This window comes from Neofelis nebulosa, assembly GCF_028018385.1.
Source record: "Neofelis nebulosa isolate mNeoNeb1 chromosome Y unlocalized genomic scaffold, mNeoNeb1.pri SUPER_Y_unloc_3, whole genome shotgun sequence".
Classification (NCBI taxonomy): domain Eukaryota; kingdom Metazoa; phylum Chordata; class Mammalia; order Carnivora; family Felidae; genus Neofelis; species Neofelis nebulosa.
This window is the reverse complement of record NW_026691919.1, coordinates 167,501-190,711: the sequence shown is the minus strand read 5'-3', so window position 1 is coordinate 190,711 and position 23,211 is coordinate 167,501.

Below are 23,211 nucleotides of genomic sequence, written 5' to 3'. Positions count from 1 at the left end.
GTAATATGTCTGAACCAGAATTTAATATATCAACCACAAGGATTCTTGCTGGGCTTGAAAAACATAGAAGACACTAGAAAATCCCTTACTGAGAATATAAAAGAGCTAAACTCTAATCAGTCTGAAATTAAAAATACTATAGTTGAGATTCAAACACAAATGCGTCATAGCAGTAAGGATGGACAAAGCAGAGGACCAAATTAGTGATACAGAAGATGAAATTATGGAAAATAAAATTATATAAAGCCCAGGCGAAGAAGAAAACAAAGGTAATGGATCATGTATATAGACTTAAGGAACTCAGTGACTTATTAAAAGGGAATAACTGTCGGGGCGCCTGGGTGGCGCAGTCGGTTAAGCGTCCGACTTCAGCCAGGTCACGATCTCGCGGTCCGTGAGTTCGAGCCCCGCGTCAGGCTCTGGGCTGATGGCTCGGAGCCTGGAGCCTGTTTCCGATTCTGTGTCTCCCTCTGTCTCTGCCCCTCCCCCGTTCATGCTCTGTCTCTCTCTGTCCCAAAAATAAATAAAAAACGTTGAAAAAAAAATTAAAAAAATAAATAAATAAAAGGGAATAACTGTCTATCATAGGAGTCTCAGAAGATGAAGAAAGAGAAAAAAGAGCAAAAGTTTTATTTGAGCAAATTATAGCTGAAAACTTCCCCAAGGCGAAGGCACTGACATAAAAATTCAAGAAGCACAGAACACTCCCATTAAATTCAACAAAAGCTGCCCATTACCAAGGCATATCATAAAGAAATTCACAAAATAGTCAGACAAACAAAGAATCCTGAAAGCAGCAAGAAAAAAACATGCCATTAATATACAAGGGAAAACATCAGGTTTACAGCAGATCTGTTCACAGAAACTTGGCAGGCCAGGAAGGAATCACAGAATATATTCAATGTATTGAATGGAGAAAATATTCAACAAAGAATACTTTATACGACAAAGTTGTTATTCAGAAGGGAAGGGAAGATTAAAACTTTCCCAAATAGAAACTAAAGGAGTTTTTGACTTCTTAATCATCCCTGCAAGAATTATTAAGGGGAACATGGTGGGGGTGGGGAGGAGATGAGGGGTAAAGACCAAAAGCAATAAAGACTAAAAAAACCAGAAACACCAACTTTAAAAGTAAGGCAATGGCTCTAAATTCACATCTTTCAATAATCATCTTAAATGTAAATGGGCTAAATATTCTAATATTTAGGTTCTAGTGAAAAAAGCAAGAACCATCAGGATACCTGGGTGGCTCAGTCACTTAAGTGTCTGACTTCGGCTCAGGTCATGATCTCATGGTTCCTGAGATCAAGCCCATGTCCAGCTCTGCACTGGCAGTCCAGGATTTGTGTGGGATTCTCTCTATTCCTCTCTCTCCCTTCCCTGTCCCTTTTCTCCCTCTCTCCCCCCCTCTCTCTCTCTCTCTCAAAATAAATAAAGGAAAACTTAAGAAAAAGCATTCTATATACTGCCTACAGGAGGCAAATGACAGACCTAAAGGTACAGTAAATAGAAAATGCGGGGATTGAGAACCATCTATCTTGCTAATGGTTGTCAAAACAAAGTTGGGGTAGTTATACTTATATTCAACAAACCAGATTTGAAAATAAAGACTGTAACAAAGAATGAAGAGAGAGGCATTATATTATAATCTAGGGGTCTATCCACCAAAGAGATCTAACATTAGTAAATATTTAAGCTGTTAACTTGGGAGCACATGAATATATAAGCCAATTAATAACAAACATAAAGAAATTCATTGATGACAATATAATAATACGAAGGGGCTTTAACAACAAACTCACATCAATGGGCAGATCATTCAAGTAGAAAAGCAAGAAAGAAACAATGACTGTGAATGATACCCTAGACTGGAGGAATTTAAAACATATTCAAAACATTTCATCCTAAAGCAGCAGAATACACATTCTTGTCTGGTGCACGTGGGGCATTCTTCAGAATACATCACATTCTGAGCCACAAATCAAGCCACAGTAAGTATACTAAGACCATGATCATACCATGCATACTTTCAGACCTTATTGTGTATCTTAAAGTCAACCAAAAAGGGAAAAAAATGGAAAACCACAAATACATGGAGGTTAAGTCTACTATAAAGGATGAATAGGTTAACCAGGAAATTCAAGACAAAATTAAAAAGTACCAGGAAGCAAAAGAAAATGAAACATGGCAGCCCAAAACCTTTGGGATGCAGCAAAGGTGATCCTAGGAGGAGGTATATAGCAACCCATGCCTTCCTAAAGAAAGTGTCTCAAATACACTACCTAACAATACACTTAAAGGAACCAGAAAAAGAAGAGCAAATAAATCCCAAAAATAGCAGGTGAAGGAAATTAAATAAGATTAGAACGTAAGTCAATGACATTGCAATTAAAAAACAGAACATATCAATGAAGCTAGGAGTTTGTTGTTTGAAAGAATTAACAAAATTTATAACCCCTAGTCAGAGTCATTAGAAATAAAAAAAGACGGGGCACCTGGGTGGCTCAGTCGGTTGAGCGGCTGACTTCAGCTCGGGTCATGATCTCGTGGTCCGTGACTTCGAGCCCCACGTCGGGCTCTGTGCTGACAGCTCAGAGCTTGGAGCCTATTTCAGATTCTGTGTCTCCCTCTCTCTGACCCTCCCCTGTTCATGCTCTGTCTCTCTCTGTCTCAAAAATAAATAAACGTTAAAAAAAAAATAAATAAAATAAAATAAAATAATAAATAAATAAATAAATAAATAAATAAATAAATAAATAAATATCCCAAATAAATAAAATCATAAATGAAAGAGGAGATCACAACCAACACTGCAGAATCCAAATAATTATAATATTATGAAAAATTACATGCAAACTGAGAAATCTTTAAGAAATGGATACATACCTAGGAACATACAAACTACCACTACTGAAACACGAATAAATAGAAAATATAATCAGACACATAAACAGCAAAGAGACTAAAACAGCAATCAAAAATTTCCCAAGAGGTGTGGAGTTTGGTGAGTTCTTTATAGATTTTGGATACTAGCCCTTTGTCCAATATGTCATTTGCAAATATCTTTTCCCATTCTACCACTTGCCTTTTAGTTTTGTTGATTGTTTCCTTTGCAGTGTAGATGCTTTTTATCTTCATGAGGTCCCGATAGTTCATTTTTCTTTTAATTCCCTTGCCTTTGGAGATGTGTCAAGTAAGAAATTGCTGCGGCTGAGGTCAGAGAGGTTTTTTTCCTGCTTTCTCCTCTAGGGTTTTGATGGTTTACTGTCTCATACTCAGGTCCTTTATCCATTTTTAGTTTATTTTTCTGAATGGTCCAGTGAAGAAATGGGCAGAAAACATGAATAGACACTTCTCTAAAGAAGACACCCAGATGGCCAACAGGCACATGAAAAGATGCTAAATGTCACTCCTCATCGGGGAAATACATATCAAAACTACACTAAGATAACATCTCACACCAGTCAGAGTGGCTAAAATGAACAAATCAGGAGACTATAGATGCTGGAGAGGATGTGGAGAAATGGGAACTGTCTTGCACTGTTGCTGGAAATGCAAACTGGTGCAGCCACTCTGGAAAGAGTGTGGAGATTCCTCAAAAAATTAAAAATAGATCTACCCTATGACCCAGAAACAGCACTACTAGGAATTTAGCCAAGGGATACCAGAGGGGCACTTTTACCCCAGTGTTTATAGCAGCACTTTCAGCAATAGCCAAATTACGGAAAGATCCTAAATGTCCATCAACTGAAAAATGGATAAAGAAATTGTGGTTTATATACACAGTGAAATACTACTTAGCAATGAGAAAGAATGAAATATGGCCTTTTGTAGCAACATGGATGAAACTGGAGAGTGTTATCCTAAGTGAAATAAGTCATACAGAGAAAAACAGATATCCTATGTTTTCACTCTTATGTGGATCCTGAGAAACAACAGAAGACCATGGGGGAGGGAAAGGGGAAAAAAAGTTAGAGAGGGAGGGAGGCAAACAACAAGAGACTCTTAAAAACTGAGAATAAACTGAGGGTGGATAAGGGGTGGGAGGGAGGGGAAAGTGGGTGATGGGTACTGAGGAGGGCAACTGTTGCGATGAGCACTGGGTGTTGTATGGAAACCAATTTGACAATAAATTTCATATATTTAAAAAATTCCCAACAAAGAAAAGTCTATGAGCAATGGGTTCCCAGGGGAATTGTACCAGACATTTGAAGAGTTAGTACCTATTCTTCTCAAACTGTTGCCAAAAAAATTATGTAAATAGAAGGAAAATTCCACAACTAATATTTAAAGACATTACTTTGATTCCAAAACCAGACAAACACCCCGTAAAAGGGAGAATTACTGGCAAATATCCCTAATAAACATGGATGCAAAAATACTCAACAAGATGCTAGCAACACTAATCCTATAGTACCTTAAAAGAATTATTTATCATGATCAAGTGGAATTTATTCTTAGTTGTAGGATTAGTTCAATATCACAAATTGATCAGCATGATACATCACATTAAGAAAATAAAGAATAAAAACCATATGAAACTGTAAATATATGAAGAAAATATATTTAACCAAAAACGGCATCCATTCTTGATAAGAAAAACACCCCCATTAAATAGGGATAGATGGAACATACCTGAACAATATGTATACCATATATAATAGACCCACAGCTAATATCATCCTCAGTGGGGAAAAATGGAGGGGCTTTCCCCTTTTACTAAAGAACCAGATAATATTGTCCAATCTCGACATTACTATTTACCATAGTACCAGAAATATTAGCCTCAATAATCAGACAAAAAAAAATGATAAGACGCTGAAATAGGCAAGAAGTCAAACATTCAGTATTTGCAGATAATATTATACTCTATGTAAAAAAAAAAAAAAAAGCACAAAAGACTCCACCAAAAAATTGCTGGAACTAATACATGAGTTCAGTAAGGTTGCAGGATACAAAACCAATGTGTAGAGATCTGTTGTATTTCCAAACACTACAACAAAGCTGCAGGAAAAAAAATTAAAAAACTGATGCACAAGAAAAAAAAAAACACATTACATGCTTAGGAACAATTCTAACTGAACAGGTAAAAGATCGGTACTCTGAAAGTTATAGAACACTTAAGAAAGAAATTGAAGAGAACACAAATGGAAAATCATTTCATGTTCAAGGTTTGGAAGAACAAACATCGTTAAAATGTCTATACCAATGGACAAAGAGACCAATCTTACTAGATAGATGTAAGTTTCTTTTAAAAAATTAAATATAATATAATTCAAAACAAAACAAAACAAAACTGAGAATAAACTGAGGGTTGACGCAGAGGGGGAGGGAAGGGAGGAAGGGTGATGGACATTGAGGAGGGCACCTGTTGAGATGAGTACTGGGTGTTGTATGGAAACCAATTTGACAACAAATTTCATATTTAAAAAATGGCTACACCAACAAAGCAATCTACACATTTAATATAATCCCCATCAAAATGCCATTAACATTTTTCACAGAGTACACAAACTCCTAAAATTTGTATGGAATCACAAGAGACCCTAAATAGCCAAAGGAATTATGAAAAAGAAACCAAAACTGGAGGCATAATGATTCCAGTATCAAGTTACATTATAAAGCTGTAGTCATCAAGACACTATAGTACTGACACAAAAACAAACATGTAGATCAATGAAACAGAATAGAAAAGTCAGAAGTGGACCCAACTATATAGTAAACTCATCTTTGACAAAGCAGAAAAGAATATCCAATGGAAAAAAAGATAATATTTTCAGCAAATGGTGTTCAGAAAAGTGGACAGTGTCACATGGAAATGAAACTGGACCACTCCCTTACAGCATAGACACAAAAAAATAATTCAAAATGTACGAAAGTCCTAAGGGTGAGACTGGAAACCATGAAAATCCTAGATAACACATGCAACAACCTCTCTGATGTAGTAACTTATTTTTTTTTTAAGATTATTTATTTTAGAGAGAGAGAGAGAGAGAGAGGAAGCAAGAGACAGGCAAATAGAGCTCTGAAGACGGCTCCTTGTTGAGAGTTCAGAGCTCACTAAGGGACTTGAACTCATAACCCTTGAGATCATGACCTGAGGTGAAGTTGGATGCTTAACCAACTGAGCCACCCAGGTGCCTCTAATATAGTAACTTCTTATTAGATATGTCTCTAGAGGAAAGGAAAACAAAAGCACATATAAGATATTGGAAGTTTATCAAGAATAAAATCTGCACAGCAATGGATGTAATTAACAAAACTAAATGTCATCCTATGGAATGCAAAAAGATATTAGCAAATGACATATTGTGTATAAAGCGTTAATATCTAAAAATCTGTAAATAACTTACCAAACTCAACAACCCAAACCCAAATAAGCCAGTGAAGAAATGGGAAGAAGGTACGATTAGCACTTTTCCAGAGACATCCAGATGACCAACAAACACATGAAAACATGTTCAATATCACTCCTCATCAGGGAAATACAAATCAAAACCACAATGAGATACAATCTCACACCTGTGAGAATGGCTAAAATTAACAACACAAGAAACAGATGTCGCTGAGCATGCGGAGAAAGGGGAACCCTTTTCCAATACTGGTGGAAATGCAAACTTGGTTCACTCTGGGGAATAGAATAGAGGTTACTCAAAAAGTTAAAAATAAAACTTTCCTACAATCCAGCTATTGCACTACTAGGTATTAACACAAAGGATAGAAAAATACAGATTCTAAATGGTATATGCACCCTAACACTTATAATAACAAAACTAATGATAAACAAATTAAGAATTGACCTCATGTGTCCATAGACTGATGAATGGATAAAGAAGATGTGTAGCATGTATGTGTATACACACACACACACACACACATATATGTATACATGTATACATATACATGTATACATATACATATACATCTCCTTTATACACAGATACACACACACAAACAATGGAGAACTACTCAGTCATAAAAAAAGAAATATTGCTATTTGCCACGACATAGATGGACCAAGAGTGTATTATGCCAAGTGAAATAAGTCAGGCTGAGATAGAGACAAATACCATACAATTTCATTCATATGCATTATTTATGAAAAAAAAAAAAGGTGAACATACGGGAGGGGAGAAAGGAGAGATGGAAACAAACCATGAGAGACTCTTAAAAATAGAGAATGAACTGAGGTTTGATGGAAGGAGGTGGGTGGGTGATGGACTAGATAACTGGTTGGCAGGTATTAAGGAGGGCCCTTGTAGTGATGAACCACTGAATTGTATTCCTGAAACTTATATTGCACTGTATATTAATTAATTAGTACTTAAATAAAAATTTGGAAAGAAAAAAAATTGGTGAGAAAATGTGAATACTTTTCTTTCCCCCAAGGGAGACATGCACATGGCCAACTGACACCGAAGAATATGCTCAAAATCACTAATATCAGTGAAATACAAATTAAAACTACAATGAAATATCACTCACAATTGCCAGAATGGCTAAAATCAACAACACAAGAAACAATAGGTTTTAGGAAGGATATGGTGAAAGTGCTCTTGTACCGTTGTTAGGAATACACCTGGTAAAGTACTTGTGGAAAACAGTTTGGAGGTTCCTCAAAAGACAAAACTAAAACTACCCTACAATCCAGCAACTGCACTACTACGTATTACCTAAACAATAGAAAAATACTTACTTGACGGGATACATAAACTCTGGTTATTATTGCAGCATTATCTACAATAAAGAAATTATGGAAACAGACCAGGTATCCATGGACTAATGAGTGGATAAAGAATATGTGATGTGTATTACATGTAGATGTTACATGTAATGGAATATTACTCCCCCATAAAAAAGAATTAACCTTTGCCATTTGCAATGACATGAATGCAGCTAGAGAGCATCATGCTACAGGAAACAAGTTAGTCCAAGAAAGATTAATACTAAATGATTTCACTCACATGTGGAATTTAAGATAGAAAACAAAGGAGCTAAGGGAAAAAAGAGAGAGGTAAACCAAGAAATACATATCAAGAAAAAAAACTGAAGGCAGGGTGGTGATAAGGTGGGTTAAATAGGTTTAGGTAATAAGAGTGTGCTTGTGATGAGCACAGTGTGTTTTATGGAAGGGTGGAATCAATATACTGTACAACTGGAACTTATATTACTCTTTATATTTACTAATGGGAATTTAAATAAAAAATTAAAAACAAATAAACAACCCAAAAAAGTGGGGTTTCCCTTTCCTGTAATACTATTGTTATTTTGGCTTAATTTCAAAGCCAGGTATTTGGGTCCTTATCTCTACTGTGCAGGATCTAATGGTTGGGTGCCTGATGTTGAACCTGAATCTCTTGTTTCTCATGAAGGTTTTCATACCTGTGATACATTTCCCTACATAGAATGCCATGATGGGGTGTGTTCCATCCTTTCCCTTAATGATACCATATATTGACCATCACCGTGCAGGCCCTTTTTGTGTAGACTCTATTAACTTGCTGTGGTCACTTTCAGGTGTTAATGTAGTGGCCTAGGTATGTTGCATAGCTAGGGCCAGCAGCAAGCAATCACAGGAACCAATTAGGGGACTTGGCTCTGCTGTTTGCATCTGTTCATACTTCTGGGACTGCAGATCCTGGAACACTTATATGTGGCTATAAGGGGCCAGTGATAGGTTTTGAGCCAGTGATGTACACAGCTGAGAAGTAAGTTGCACGTAAGCACCATGGTACAAGCCTGTTACAGAAAATGGTGAGAAGGGAAAATAAACACCAACATGAGTTGCACTGCAGTCAAATTAGTATACTAGCGACAAAGATTTGATTTGACTGCAGGCACCACCCACAAATGAAAGTCTCTCAATGAACAATAATGGAAGATTGCATTGCATTTCTGTGTGACTGCACCTCTGCTGCATGTTTTTTATACCCATTCAAATCCAAAGAAGCCCAATACTGTCCCTTAGCAACACAAGGATCAAAAGACAAACAGAGACATTTTAGATGATTAAAGTGAAAGCACATACAGTTCAGCCACAACAGTAGGACACACACGCAATGCACATATGAGATGCCTCTGATATCCTATATTCTGGTAAACAGGGGAAATTGAAGTGGAGGACACTATAAGACCTCTTTTTCATAAAGTTCTTAGTTTCAAGAGCAGGACACCTAGCTGACTTTTCTAAAGCATGGAAACAGTGAGAGAGCATTAAACCAAACCAGAACACAGAAATACGCCCAAAAGATAAAATGGAACAAAATCATAGCAAGAGAGCTAAACAAAATGTAGATAAGAAATATATCTGACAGAGAATTCAAAGTAATGGTCATAAAATTACTTGTTGGACTTGAGAAAAAAATATGGAATGATTGTGAGGTCATCAATAAAGATATACAAAATATAAAAAGGGACAATATGAGTTAAGTAACTCAATAACTGAAATTGAAAATACACAGGAGGATATAAATTGTGGCCTAGAAATAGAATGAATTAGTGAGCAGGAAGTCCATTATAGAAATCAACCATCCTTAACAGCACAAAGAAAAGAGAATTTTTACAGTAAGAGTAAGTTAAAGGAACTTCTCAATACCACATGAATAATTACATTTATACTATAGGAATCCCAAAAGTGTAATGGAGGGAAGAGGACACAGAATTTTTAAAAGAAATAGTAGCTGATATATCCCTAATATGTGTAAGGAAACCTAGATTCAGGAGGCACATAAAGCCCCCAACAAAATCAACCCAAGATTGTCATTTTAATACACAGAATAATTGAAATTGCAAAAAGTAATGACAGAAACAATTTTTAAAGCAGAAAGACTAAAAAGAACAAATTACATAAAATGTAAAACCTGTAACACATTATCAATGATTTTGAGCAGAAATTTGTAGGACAGAAAGTATTGGCATGATATATTCAAAGTATTCAAATAAATATACTGGGAGTCTTACCCATGTCAGTCAGGCAAGAAAAATAAACAAAAGTCCTTAAAAATAGTAAGAAAAAAATAATATTTTTCTATATGCAGAAAGCATAATTGTGTATATAAAAAAGCTTAAATATACATAGGATTCACATATTATATACAAAAATGTGTAGCATTTCTATACTCAAAAAATGAAGTAGCCGGAAGATAATATTAGGAAACAATCCTTGCTGCCAGGAAGGTGGCAGAATTGGATCAACCTATGCTCACCTATTCATTTTAGTCACAACTAGAAAACATTCACATCAGCTTAAGTATACCAGAAAAAGACCTGAGACTGACAGAAGAAACTCCACACACAAAGATAGAGAAGAGGTCAGTCACACTGAAGAAGTAGCAAAGCTGGAGATGTAATTTGCAGCAAAGGTGGAGATGGGAGGGAGGAAGTCTTACTCATCACAGATGGAATCCTGGAGAGAGGGGGATCTCAAAAAGTTTCCTCCAGGTATAAAGGATCTGGAAGTCATCATTTTACTTCGAACTCCCCAGCATAATCTCATGGCCACCTGTAGGAACCAGCACTCACTACCTAACTTGCATGTACCAAACCCTGTTCTCCTGTGCTTTTGCACAATTTTTTCTTTCTCAATCCCAGTACAGGGGCACCTCTCCTGGGAGACCTGCAAACTCCACCAGCACTGTCCTGTGCACCACCCCCCTCCCTTTGCAGAGTTTTGTTTTTGGTGGCAGTGGCAACAACTGGGACAGAAGTAGAAAATCACTCAAAAACACCAGGTCTACCTTGTTAAAATGAAGGACCAGACCACATGGCTTTTGCAGATCCATGTTTACTGACCCACCTGGCAGCAGTTGCTCTATTAGCAAGGCAACCATAGAATACTTTACTAAACACACCCCACAACTTCTAGGGACTAAATAATTCCCCAAAAAGCTAGGAGATCTGCTGGAGATAACTTCACTGAAGGGAAAACAGGCAAGAACAAAACAAGGCACACACAGCATCCACAAGAGATACTCCTTAAAGGAACAGGAGCTGTAGAACAGCGACACAGCACAGCAAGACACTTCTGAATCTCTTATTCTTCAGTCCACTGCCTTCAAGAGTACTTTGAGATGTAGCTGAATTTATTAACACATGGAAACAGACACAGACTTAGAAAAAATGAAGAGACAGAGAAACACGCCTCAAATAAAAGAACAGCCACCAAACCACAGAGACCTACACAAAAACAGATGCAAATGATATCTGTGATAGAGAACTTAAAATAATGATCATAAAGATATTCACTCGTCTTGTGGAAGACATAAGTGTGAGCCTTAACAATAAGATTTAAAAAGCAGTAATCAGAGGCACGCCTGGGGGGTTCAGTCGAGCGTCTGACTTTGGCTCAGGTCATGATCTCATAGCTCGCGAGTTCAAGCCCCGCATTGGGCTCTGTGCTGACAGCTTGGAGCCTGTAGCCTGGTTAAGATTCTGTACATCCCTCTCTCTCTACCCCAACCTACTCGCATTCTGTCTCTGTCTCTCTCAAAAATAAATAAACATCAAAAAAAATTTAAATAAAAAAAGCAATAATCAGAGACAAAGATCACAATAAATGAATTTGAAAGTACACTTTATGGAACAAAGAGCAGTCCAGACAAAGTGGAGGAACAAATAAATAACCTAGAAGACAAAAAAATGGGAAGTAACCAACAGTACATTAAAAGAACTATTTACCAAGATCAAGTGGGCTGCAGGGTGTCCGGGGTGCAGGGTTGGTTCAATAGCTGCAAATCAGTGTGATACATCATAATTAATAAAAGAAATGATAAAAACCATATGATGCTTTCAATAGACACAGAACAATCATTTCAGAAAATACAATATCCTATCTTAATACTTAGAGAAAGTAGGAATAAAAGGAACATAGGTCACTTTCAAAAAGGCCATATACGATAGACACACAGCTAATATCATCCTCAATGGGGAAAAACTGAAAGCTTTCCCCCTAAAAGTCAGAAACATGACAGGGATGTCACTCTCAGCACTGTTGTTCAACATACTGTTAGAAGCTCTAGCCTCAGCAGTCAGAAACAAAAAGAAATAAAAGGCATCCAAATTGTCAAGAAAGAAGTCAAACTATCACTGATTGCAAAAGACATGATAGTCTACATGGAAAACCCAAAAGACTCCACCCCAAAACCAGGAGAAATGACACATAAATTCAGCAAAAGAATAGGATATAAAGGCAACATACAAAAGTTGGTTGAATTTCTACACACCATTAATGAAGCAGCATAAAGAGAAATCAAGGAATTGATCCACCTTACAATTGTATTAAAAAGCATATCAGGAAATAAACCTAGGTAATGGGCAAAAGATCTGTATGCTTAAAACTATAGAAAGATTATGAAAGAACTTGAAGAAGAAACAAAGAAATGGAAAAACACTACATGTTCATGGATTAAAAGAATAAATACTGTTAAAATGTTGATACTATCAAAGCAATCTACACATTCAATGGAGTCTCTATCAAAATAACACAGAGATAAAAGAAATAATTTAAAAAATTTGCATGGAACCAGGAAAAAAAAACCTGAATAGGCAAAGTAATGTTGACAAACAAACAAAGAAACAAAACTGGAGTCATGACAATTCCAGACTGCAAACTGAAATCATCAAAACACTATGGTTTTGGCACAAAACAGACACATAGATCAAGGATACAGAATAAAGAACCCAGAAATGGAGCCAAAAATGTATTATCAACTCTCTTCGACAAAGCAGGAAAGAATATCCAAAGGAAAAAAAGACATTCACTTTAGCATATGATGTTCAGAAACCTGGAGTTTGACACGCAGAAGAATTAATCCTGGACCACTTTCATATTCCATACAGAAAAATAAACCCAAAGTGGATGAAAGACCTAAACATAAGAAAGGAAACTTTCAAAATCTTCCATGAGAGAACAGGCAGCAAACTCTTTGACCTCAGCCAGAGAAAACTTTTACTTGATTTATCTCCAGAGGCAAGAGAAATAAAAGTGAAAATTAAATAATGGACCTCATCAAGATAAAAAACCTTCTGCACAGCAAAGGAAACAACACAACTAAAAGGTATCCTACAGAAAATAAGATATTTGCAAGTGATATATCAGATAAAGGGTTAGTATCCAAAATCTATAAAGAACTTCTCAAACTCAACACCTGAAAAACAAATAATCAAATGGAGACAAGGGCAAAAGACATGAAGAGACACTTTTCCAAAGACATCTAATGACTACTAGATACATGAAAATATGGTCAGCATAAGTCTTTTCAGAAGAATAAAAATCAAAAGCACAGTGCTGTACCACCTGTTCATAATGGCTAAAATCAACACAGGAAAAAACAGATGTTAGCAAAGATGTAGAGAGAAGGGAACACTTTTGCACTACTGGTGGGAATGTAAACTAGTGCAGCAACTCTGGAAAACAGTATGGAGGTTTGTCAAAAAATTAAAAATCAAACTACTCTACAACCCAGCAATTACACTAGTAGGTATTTATCCAAAGGATACACAAATGCATATTTGAAGTGGCGCATGCATCCCTATTTAATTCAGTGCTATAAACAACAGCCAAATTATTAAATGAGGCCAAATGTCTATGAAATGATGAATGGATAAAGAAGATGTGGCGCGCGCGCGCACACACACACACACACACACACACACACACACACATACACATACACACACTGGAATACTAGTTGGCATTCAAAAAGAATGAGGTCTTGTCATTGGTAAAAACATGGTTAGAACTACAGTGTATTATGCCAAATGAAATAAGTCAGGCAGAGAAATACAAATATATGATTTCACTCACTGTGGCATTTAGTAAACGCAACAAATGAACATAGGGGAAGGGAAGGAAAAATAAGTTAAAAATAGAGAGCGAGGCATACCAAGAAGACTCAAATACAGAGAACAAACTTAGAGGTGCTAGAATGGTGTTGGGCTAACTTAATGATGTACATTATGTAGGGAACTTATTGAAATGAACACTGGATGTTATATGTAAGTGATGAATTATGAAATTCTACTCTTAAAGCCATTATTACACTATATATTAACTAACTTGGATTTAAATTTTACAAAAGGCAAGAAAGAAAAAGAAAGTAAGCAAGTTAGCAAATAATAGAAATAATTATGAAAACAGAATAATCTCAGAGAACTCAGTAATTCTATCAAACATAATCACGAGCACATTATAGGCATCCCAAAAAGTGAAAAGATAAAAATAGCAGTAGAAAAATTATTTGAAGAAGTAAAAGTGAAACAATTTTCCTAATATGGGGATGGAAGTAGATACCATATCCAAGAAGCACAGAGATCCTCCAAGAATATCAATGCAAGCAAGTCGACAACAACAAATAACTGAGATGGCAAAAAGGAGTGATAAATAAAAATGCATAAAAACAGAAAGAAAAAAGAACACAGTTCCAATCAGGGAACTTGCCAACAAGGGAAAGTTCATGCAACTTTCAATGGATTTTTCACCAAAAACTTTGCATGCAGAGAGGTGTGGCATGATATACTAACAGTGGTTAAAGGGAAAAATGTGCAACCAAGATAACTTTACCTAGCAAGGCTATCATTCAGAAAAGGAGAGATAGAATGATCTTCAGCCAAAAAACAAAAACAAAATAAAACAAAACTAAACTAAACTAAAAGAGTTAAAGACTAGTAAACCACTTCACACAAAACATTTATTTAAAATAATTTTTGAGTGGAAAAGAAACACCATAAATTAATTTACAAAAATAAATATATCTCAAAGCAGTCAAGGAATTCAAAAAATAAAAGGATGTAAAATATGATAGGACATACCTAAAAAGTGGGAAGGTGGAAATGGTTAATTCATGGGTTTCAACATAGTGATCATCAAATAGGGGCACCTGGGTGGCTGAGTCAGTTAAGCATCTGACTTCAGCTCAAGTCATGATCTTGTAGTTCATGGGTTCAAGCCCTGCTTGGTGCTCTGTGCTGACAGCTCAGAGCCTGGAACCTGCTTCAGACCCTAAGTCTCCCTCTCTGTCTGCCCCTCCCTCCCTCACACTCTGTCTCTCCCTGTCTCTCAAAAATGAATAAATGTTTAAAATTTTTGAAAAAAAAAATAAAAGCACAAATAAATTATTGGAACCGAAATGTAAGTATTTGCACTTCAACAGACACCATTAAAAAATAAAGAAACATACTAAATGGGAGAAGACATTTGCAAATACATATGTAGAGGGGCTAATATCCAAAATATATACAGAATTTATATAACTCAATACCAAAAAAAAATCCAGTTTAAGAATACAGAAGAAGTCATGAACAGACATTTCTCCAAAGAAGATATCCAGATGCTTAACAGATACATGGAAAAATGTGCAAGTTGCTAATCATCTGGGAAGAGTAAATCAGAACTATACTGATGTATCACCTCACACCTGTCTGAATGGCTAAAAGGAAAAATCCAAGAAACAACAGGTGTTGGTGTGGATGTGGAGAAAAAGAACCCCCGTGCATTGTTGGTGGGAAGGCAAATTGTCACAGGGACTGTGGAAATCAATATGGAGTTTCTTCCAAAATCAGAAATATAATTACCTATAAAGCAGGAATTCCACTTTTGTAATTATCCAAAGAAAACAAAAATTCTAGTTAAAAAAGTTATATACCTTATACATTATTTTCAATAGTCATGATGGGAAGCAACCCAAGTATACATGAATGGATAAAGATGTGCATACGAAAAGGAATATTCCTGAGACATCAAGGAATGAAAATGTTGCCATTATAGCAACATGGATGGGCAAGGGGACATAACGCTAAGAGAAATAAGTCAATCAGAGAAAGACAAATATATTATTTCACTCATATGTGGAAAATTAAGAAACAAGTGAACAAGCAACAAGAAAAAAAGAGAAAAAGACAGAGACAGAAAAATGTTTTGGTGGCCAGAGGGAAGAAGAGTTGAATGATCGGTAGTATGTATGAAGGCATATAAGAGCAATCTTTTCATGATAAGCACCAAGAAATGGAGAGAAATTTTGAATCGTTAACATTTTATACCTGAGATCAATGTAACACTGCATGCTAATTTTGTTGGGATATATATATCCATATATATCCATATATATGGATATCCATATATATATATATATGGATATCCATATATATCCATATAGATATCCATATATATCCATATGTATATATATGATGTGCAAGTTGCTAATTATCTGGGAAGTGATGTATATAGATATAGATAACAGAACAATAAAATAACAAAGTAATTAAGTATCCTAAAAATAAACAAAAACACTAAATATTTACACTCATCTCCATGTATTATGTATGTTTGCCACATTTTGCATCTTCTCCTTTCCACCATTTGACTAAGTTTTGTGAATAGCCTTGATTTTACCACTTTTGTGTTTTAACCTATATACTGTCTTTGTGAGTGATTAATGTACTACATTCCCTGTATTTTACTCAAAAATTTTGCTTTCATATGTTTTTTCTTACAGACTTCTTTCCACTAACAGGATTCTCTTTAATATATCTTGTAAGGCTGGTTTAGAGTCAATGAACTCCTTTACTTTGGATATCTATTTATCTTTCCTTCAATTGTGAATGATAAATTTGCTTTATGTAATAATTCGTCTCTCTTTGTATGTTGGTTATTTTTTATTATTTCAGGTGTATAAATTAGTGATGTAACTCTTACACACAAACCCACTGCTCAATCCAACTGCAATTCTTAATCCCTACCATCTGTTTAACCCATTCTCCCACCCACCTCCCCTCTGAGAACCAAACTATGTGGATAGAACTAGAGGTCTTATTTGTAAGCAAAAATGTCAGTCAGAGAAAAACAAATACTATATGATTTCTCTCATATATGGAATTTAAGAAACAAAACAAATGAGCCTAAGAGGGGCGGGGGAACAAAAGAGGGAGGAAAACAAAGATTCAGATTCTTAAATATGTAGAGTAACCTTGGTTGTAGGGTTATTCCTATTTTTTTCCTTTCACATTTTGAATATTTCATGCTACAGTTCTTAGGTATACAAAGATTCTGCTGTAAAAATTAGCTTGTAGCATAATGAAGCTTCTCATGTCTGAAACTGTTGCTTTTATCCTGCCACTTTTCAGATTGTCTCTCTGCATTGCTTTTCGTAATTTTTACTATATGTATTATTATTATGTGTGGTGGTACAGGGCTTCTAAGGTGCTCTCTGTGCTTCCTGGACCTGGATATGTGTTTCTATCCTCTTACTGACAAATTTTTTCCTGTATTACCTTTTCAAATCACTTTCCTAGCATTTCTCTCTTTCTTCCCTTTTGAGATTTTTATACTGATTGATCATTATTACCTCTGTTGGTGTCACTGAATTACATTAACCTATTCAAATTTGTTTTCTTTTTGGCTGATCAACTTGGTTTTTTTTTTTCATTACCATGTATCATATCACTTATCTGTTTCCTGCAACCTGTACTCTGTTCTTGATTTCCTCCAGTGTATTTTTAATTTCACTTATTGAAGTATTATGCTCTGATTTGCTGTATTTTACATATTTTTATTTGTAGATAGTTTTAGGTGTCCAACATATTGATATAATTCATGATCACCCTCCTCCTTCATCCTAACATCCTCCTCATTCTAACAGACTCTTAAATACACAGAAAAATTTGGTGGGTCCCAGAGTGGAAATGGGTGAGGGGTGGCTTAAATAGGAAAAAATAAATAAACCACAGATCCTAGCTGTAATATAAATAATTCACAGAGATGGAAAACACACCATAGGGAATTTAATCAGTACTATTGTGATAACTGTGTATGGTGACAAGTGGCAACTACATTTATGGTGGTGAGGCTTAAGTAATGCACATAATTGTCATATAGTCACATAATTGTCATATAGTTCTGGACACTGGAACTAATATATTATTATATGTCATTTATGCTTACATTTTTAAGAAGGCTTAATATTAACCATTCCTTCAGTGTTTTAAGGACTCACTCATTTTTAAAAATACAACTTTTATTTTTTAATTTATTTTTTAATTTCATGTAGCGTACAGTATTACACTATTTACAAGTGCACAATATAGTGAATCAACAGTTCCATATATTCCTGAGTTCATCACAGCAATAACCCTAAATAGCCATAACCTATTTAATATATTCTCCCTGCTTCTCCTCTTTGGGAGCCTTCTGTCTGTTCCTTATAGGTAAGAGTCTATTTCTTGGTTTGTCTCTCTCTCTCTCTCTTTCTTATTCTTTCCCTTTTCTTTTTATTTTGATTCTTAAATTCCACATATGAGTGACATCATGAGGTATTTGCCTTTCTCTGGCTGACTTATTCTGCTTAGCATTATACTCTCTAGATCCATCCATATCATGTGTATGGCAAGATACCATTTCCATACTGTGGCTATTGTAAGTAATGCTGCTATAAACACAGGGGTACCTGCATCTCTTTGAATTAGTGTTCTTTCATTGGGGTCAGCTGGTCCTTAAACCCATTTTGATATTGATACAATCTTTGCATTTGTGATTGATACATTTATGCTTCCTATATTTTCTACTTTCATGCAGCTTTTTAAAATTCTAACTTGAAAATTTCCAGTCCTACATGTACGTGAACAGATTGCCATAATCTATCTTATCAATTCAGCCTAGATGATTACTTAAATATGAAATATAATTGACATATAACATTATGTAAGTTTAAAGTGTAGAATGGGTGATTTGACACATTTAAATAGGGCAATGCAATCACTACCCTGGCATTAGCTAACTCCTCTCCCCTTCAAAGAATTATTGTACGGGTATCATAGGACCCCTTCAGATCTGTTCTCAGGAACTTTGAAGTTTACAACATAACATAGTACCAGTAATTGTGATCACTGTAAAAAACTATTGTTGGTTTTGTATTGGTACTTCATGTATTATTTATGTACAAGAGCCATGTTTGTACTTTAAACATTAAATCCCTTCTCCCTGGCCTCTGGCAACCATAATTACTCTACATACTTTTTGTGAATCTGGCTGTTACATATTCCACATTTACATGATATCATATAGTATTGACCTATCTCTGTCTGATATCTCATTCAGCATAATATCCTCAGTGTTCATCACTGTAGTCCTGAATAGCAGGATTTCCTTTTTTTTTCTCATAGCTGTACACTTGTGTGCACACACAACTTGTTTATCCACTCATCTGCTGATGTACAGATAATTTCTATATCTTGTATGTTTTAAAAAATGTTTCAATAAACATGTGAGTGTACAAATTTCTTTGCCCTTCTGTTTTTTATTTTCTTTGCATATATACAAATTGCTGAATCATGTATTAGTTCTATGTTTAGTTCTCTGAGGGATCTCCATACCATGTTTCCTAGTAGCCAGACCTGTTTCAATACCCACCAACATTATATAAAAGTGGTTTTCACTCCACATCCTTGCCACACATGTATATTGTCTTCCTGATAATAGCCTTTCTCACAGATGTGAACTGATATCTTATTGTGGATTTTACTTGAATTTTCCTGATGATACATAGTAATTTGATTTATATATGTATATATTTACATGTATATGTGAATACATAATAGAACTTATAATTTTAATATGTGATTAAATATTCATATTAAAGATATGATTATGTAATAATATAATTATTATATATATGCTATACATATATATTTGATTTGTGTTTCACTAAAGGTATGTATTACTTTAAATTTATTTTAAGTTTATTTATGTATATTGAGAGAGAGAGAGAAAGAGAGAGAGAGAGAGACAGAAATCACCCATGATAGCGGTGGGGAGGTACAGAAAGAGAGGAGACAGAGAATTCCAAGCAGGCTCTGAATGCTGTTAGCAAAACCCAATGTGGGGCTCAAACCCACAAAATATGAAATCATTACCTGAATTGAAATCAAGAGTCAGATGGTTAACTGACTGAGCCACCCATACACCCTTGAAATTTATATTATATATGTAATTACATGTATATATTAAATTTACATATTAGTATGATTATTTTATTTTGTATTATATATGTATCTATGTAAGTTACCTATTCCAATACATAAAATATAGATTGTATTTTATTCTCTTATCAAATGCATTTTGCAAATATCCTTTTTCATTCCATAGCTTTCATCAATCATTAGCTGTGCAGAAGGTTTGAGTTTTATATAGTTTTGACTGTTAATTTTTCTTGTTCTTTGTTCCTTAGGTATGATCAAGAACCTATTGCCCACTCCATGTTGAGGAATTTCATCTCTATGTTTACTTACACAACTGCTATTATACAAAGTCTTATGTTTAAGTTGCAGTCCACTTATTCATTATTGTGAGTGGTGTAAGATAGGGACCCAATTTTACTTTAGTATGTGATTATTAATTTTCCAAATTTTAGGGACACTATTATTCTCCAATTTACTCTTCTTAGCTGCCTGTCAAATCATAGTTGACTGAATATGGGAGGGGTCTCAGTGCATTTCAGGATTCTCTATTTTTTCCACTGTTATATGTGTCCATACTTATGACAGTACCATACTAAGATTTTTAATAGTTTAAAGTCTCCTTACGGATTTTAGGTCTGATTAGGTTTTCTCTTCATCCTGATTCTTCATGGTCTGCTAGTTTCTAGTCATTTATCCATTTCTTCTAGGTCATCAAATTTGTTGGCTTAGAACATTTCATATTAATCTTTTATATTAGGTATTTGTAAGAATCAATGTAACATTTCCTCATTCATTTCTCACTATATATCTGAGTGTTCTTTCTCCTTTTCTGTTAGTCTATCTAAAGTTTTGTCAACTTTATCTTTCAAAATTCTCTTTTGAGGGGTTGCATGGGTGGCTCAGTCAGTTAAGCATCTGACTGTTTCAGGTCATGGTCTAATGGTTCATGGGTTTGAGCCCCGTGTCAGGCTCTGTGCTGATGGCTCAAAGCCTGAAGCCTGCTTCTGATTCTGTATCTGCCTCTCTCTCTCTGCCCCTCCCCCGCTCATGCTCTGTCTCTCTCTCTCTCTCTCTCTCTCTCTCTCTGTGAAAAATAAATAAACATTAAAAAATTTAAATAAAGAAAATAAAATTCTCTCCCTCTCTGCCCCTGCCCTGTTCACGCTCTGCCTCTGTCTCAAAAATAAATAAATATTTAAATATTTTTAAAATATCTTTTGAGAAACCATCTCTTAGTTTTGTTGATATTTTCTATTGTATTTTGGAACTCTTTTAAATTTATTTCCACTCTATTAAATCCCTTCATATTGATAAAATAGAGGTTAATTTGTTTATTTTCTAGTTCTTTGAGTTGTAAAGTTGTCTATTTGAGAAGTTTCCTTTTATTAGTTTATGTTTATCACTGTAAACTTTCCATTCAGAACTGCTTTAGCACTCTATTCATTTTGGTATGTTGTATCTCCATTTATTTTTGTTTCAAGATGTTTTCCAGACTTCACTTTTTGAATTCTTCTTGACTTAATGGTTTAATTAATTAAATTGTTAATTAAATTGTTTAATTTCCATATGTTTGTATATTTTCAAGTTACCTCTTATTGATTTCTGGTTGTTTACAATTGTTGTCAGAAGACATTTTTTCTTTCCAATATCTGATTTAAATTCAAATTAGTTAACATATACACTGGTATTGGTTTCAGTAGTAGAATTTAGGTATTCATCAGTTACATATAAAACACAGTATTCTCAAAACATGTGCCCTCCTTAATGCCCATCACTCATCTAGTCCTTCCCCTACCCACTCTTCTCCAGCAACCCTCAGTTTGCCTTCCTCTTTGTTTATATCTTATTTTCTCTTCCCTCTCCTATGTATACCTGTTTATTAAATTCCAAATATGAGTGAAATCATATGATATATGTCTTTCTCTGACTGATATATTTTGCTTAGCATAATACACTCTTGTCCCATTCACATTGTTGGAAATGGCAAGATTTCATTTTTTAGATCGCAAGTAATATTCCACTGTGTATTTATATATATGCATTATCTATTTATAAATAAATCTATATTTACATAAGTAATATTTAAATAAATACATTTAAATCTATAGTTAGATACATGATAAATAGACAGGTAGATGATAGATAGGACATATCTAGGAAAAAGTTTATAAGGCCAAGGTCAAAGAGATTGTTCCCTATGTTTCCTTTCTCACATTTAGGTCTTTAATCCATTTTTAATTTATTTTTTAGCACGGTGTAAGAAAGTGCTCTTCATTTGTCTGCATGACACTGTCCAGTTTTTCCAACACCATTTGTTGAAAAGACTGTTTCTTTCCGTTGGATAATCTTTCCCAGTTTTTCAAAGATTAGCTGTCAATATAGTTGTGGGTCCATTTTTGGGTTTCCTGGGTTTTCTATTGTGTTTCATTGACTTATGTACCTGTTTTTTGTGCCAGTACCTTACTGCATTGATGATGACAGCCTGGTAATACAGCTTGAACTCTGGAATCATGATATCTCCATGTTTGCTTTTATTTTTCAGGGTTGTTTAAGCTATTCACATGGTCTTTGATGGTCCATACAAATTTTGTTATTGTTCTGTTCAAAATGCTGCTGGTCTTTTGAAAGACATTATATTAGGTGTATATATTACTTTGGGTAGTATAGATATTTAACAATGTTTGTTCTTCTAATCCATTTGGATGGAATGGTTTTCCTTTTTTTTTTTTTTTTGTTTCATACATGTTCAATTTTTTCAAAGTACAGATCTTTTACCTGTTTGGTTAGGTTTCTTCCTAGGTACCTTATTGTATTTTACGCAGTTGTAAATGTAATAAATTCTTTAATTAATTTGCTGTTGCTTCATTTTTGTTTCTATATCATTTATTTATGTTCTAATATTCACTATTTCCCTTCTGTTGGCTTTAGGCTTTATTTGCTGTTCATTTTCTAGCTACTCTAGGTGTAAGCTAGGTTGTGTAGGGACTTTTCTTTCTTCTCCATATAGGCCTGAAACGCAATATACTTTTCTCTTAGGACTGCCTTTGCTGTGTACTACAATGTTTGGATTGTCATGTTTTCATTTTCACTTGATTCTGTGGACTTTTTAGATTTCTTCTTTAACTTCTTGGTTAACCCATGCATTTTAATCAGGATGTTCTTTAACCTCTAAGTATTTGAGAGCTTTCCAATTTTTTTCTTGTGCTTAATTTCAAGTTTTACAGTATTATGATATCAAAATATGGTATGGAACATAACCTTGAT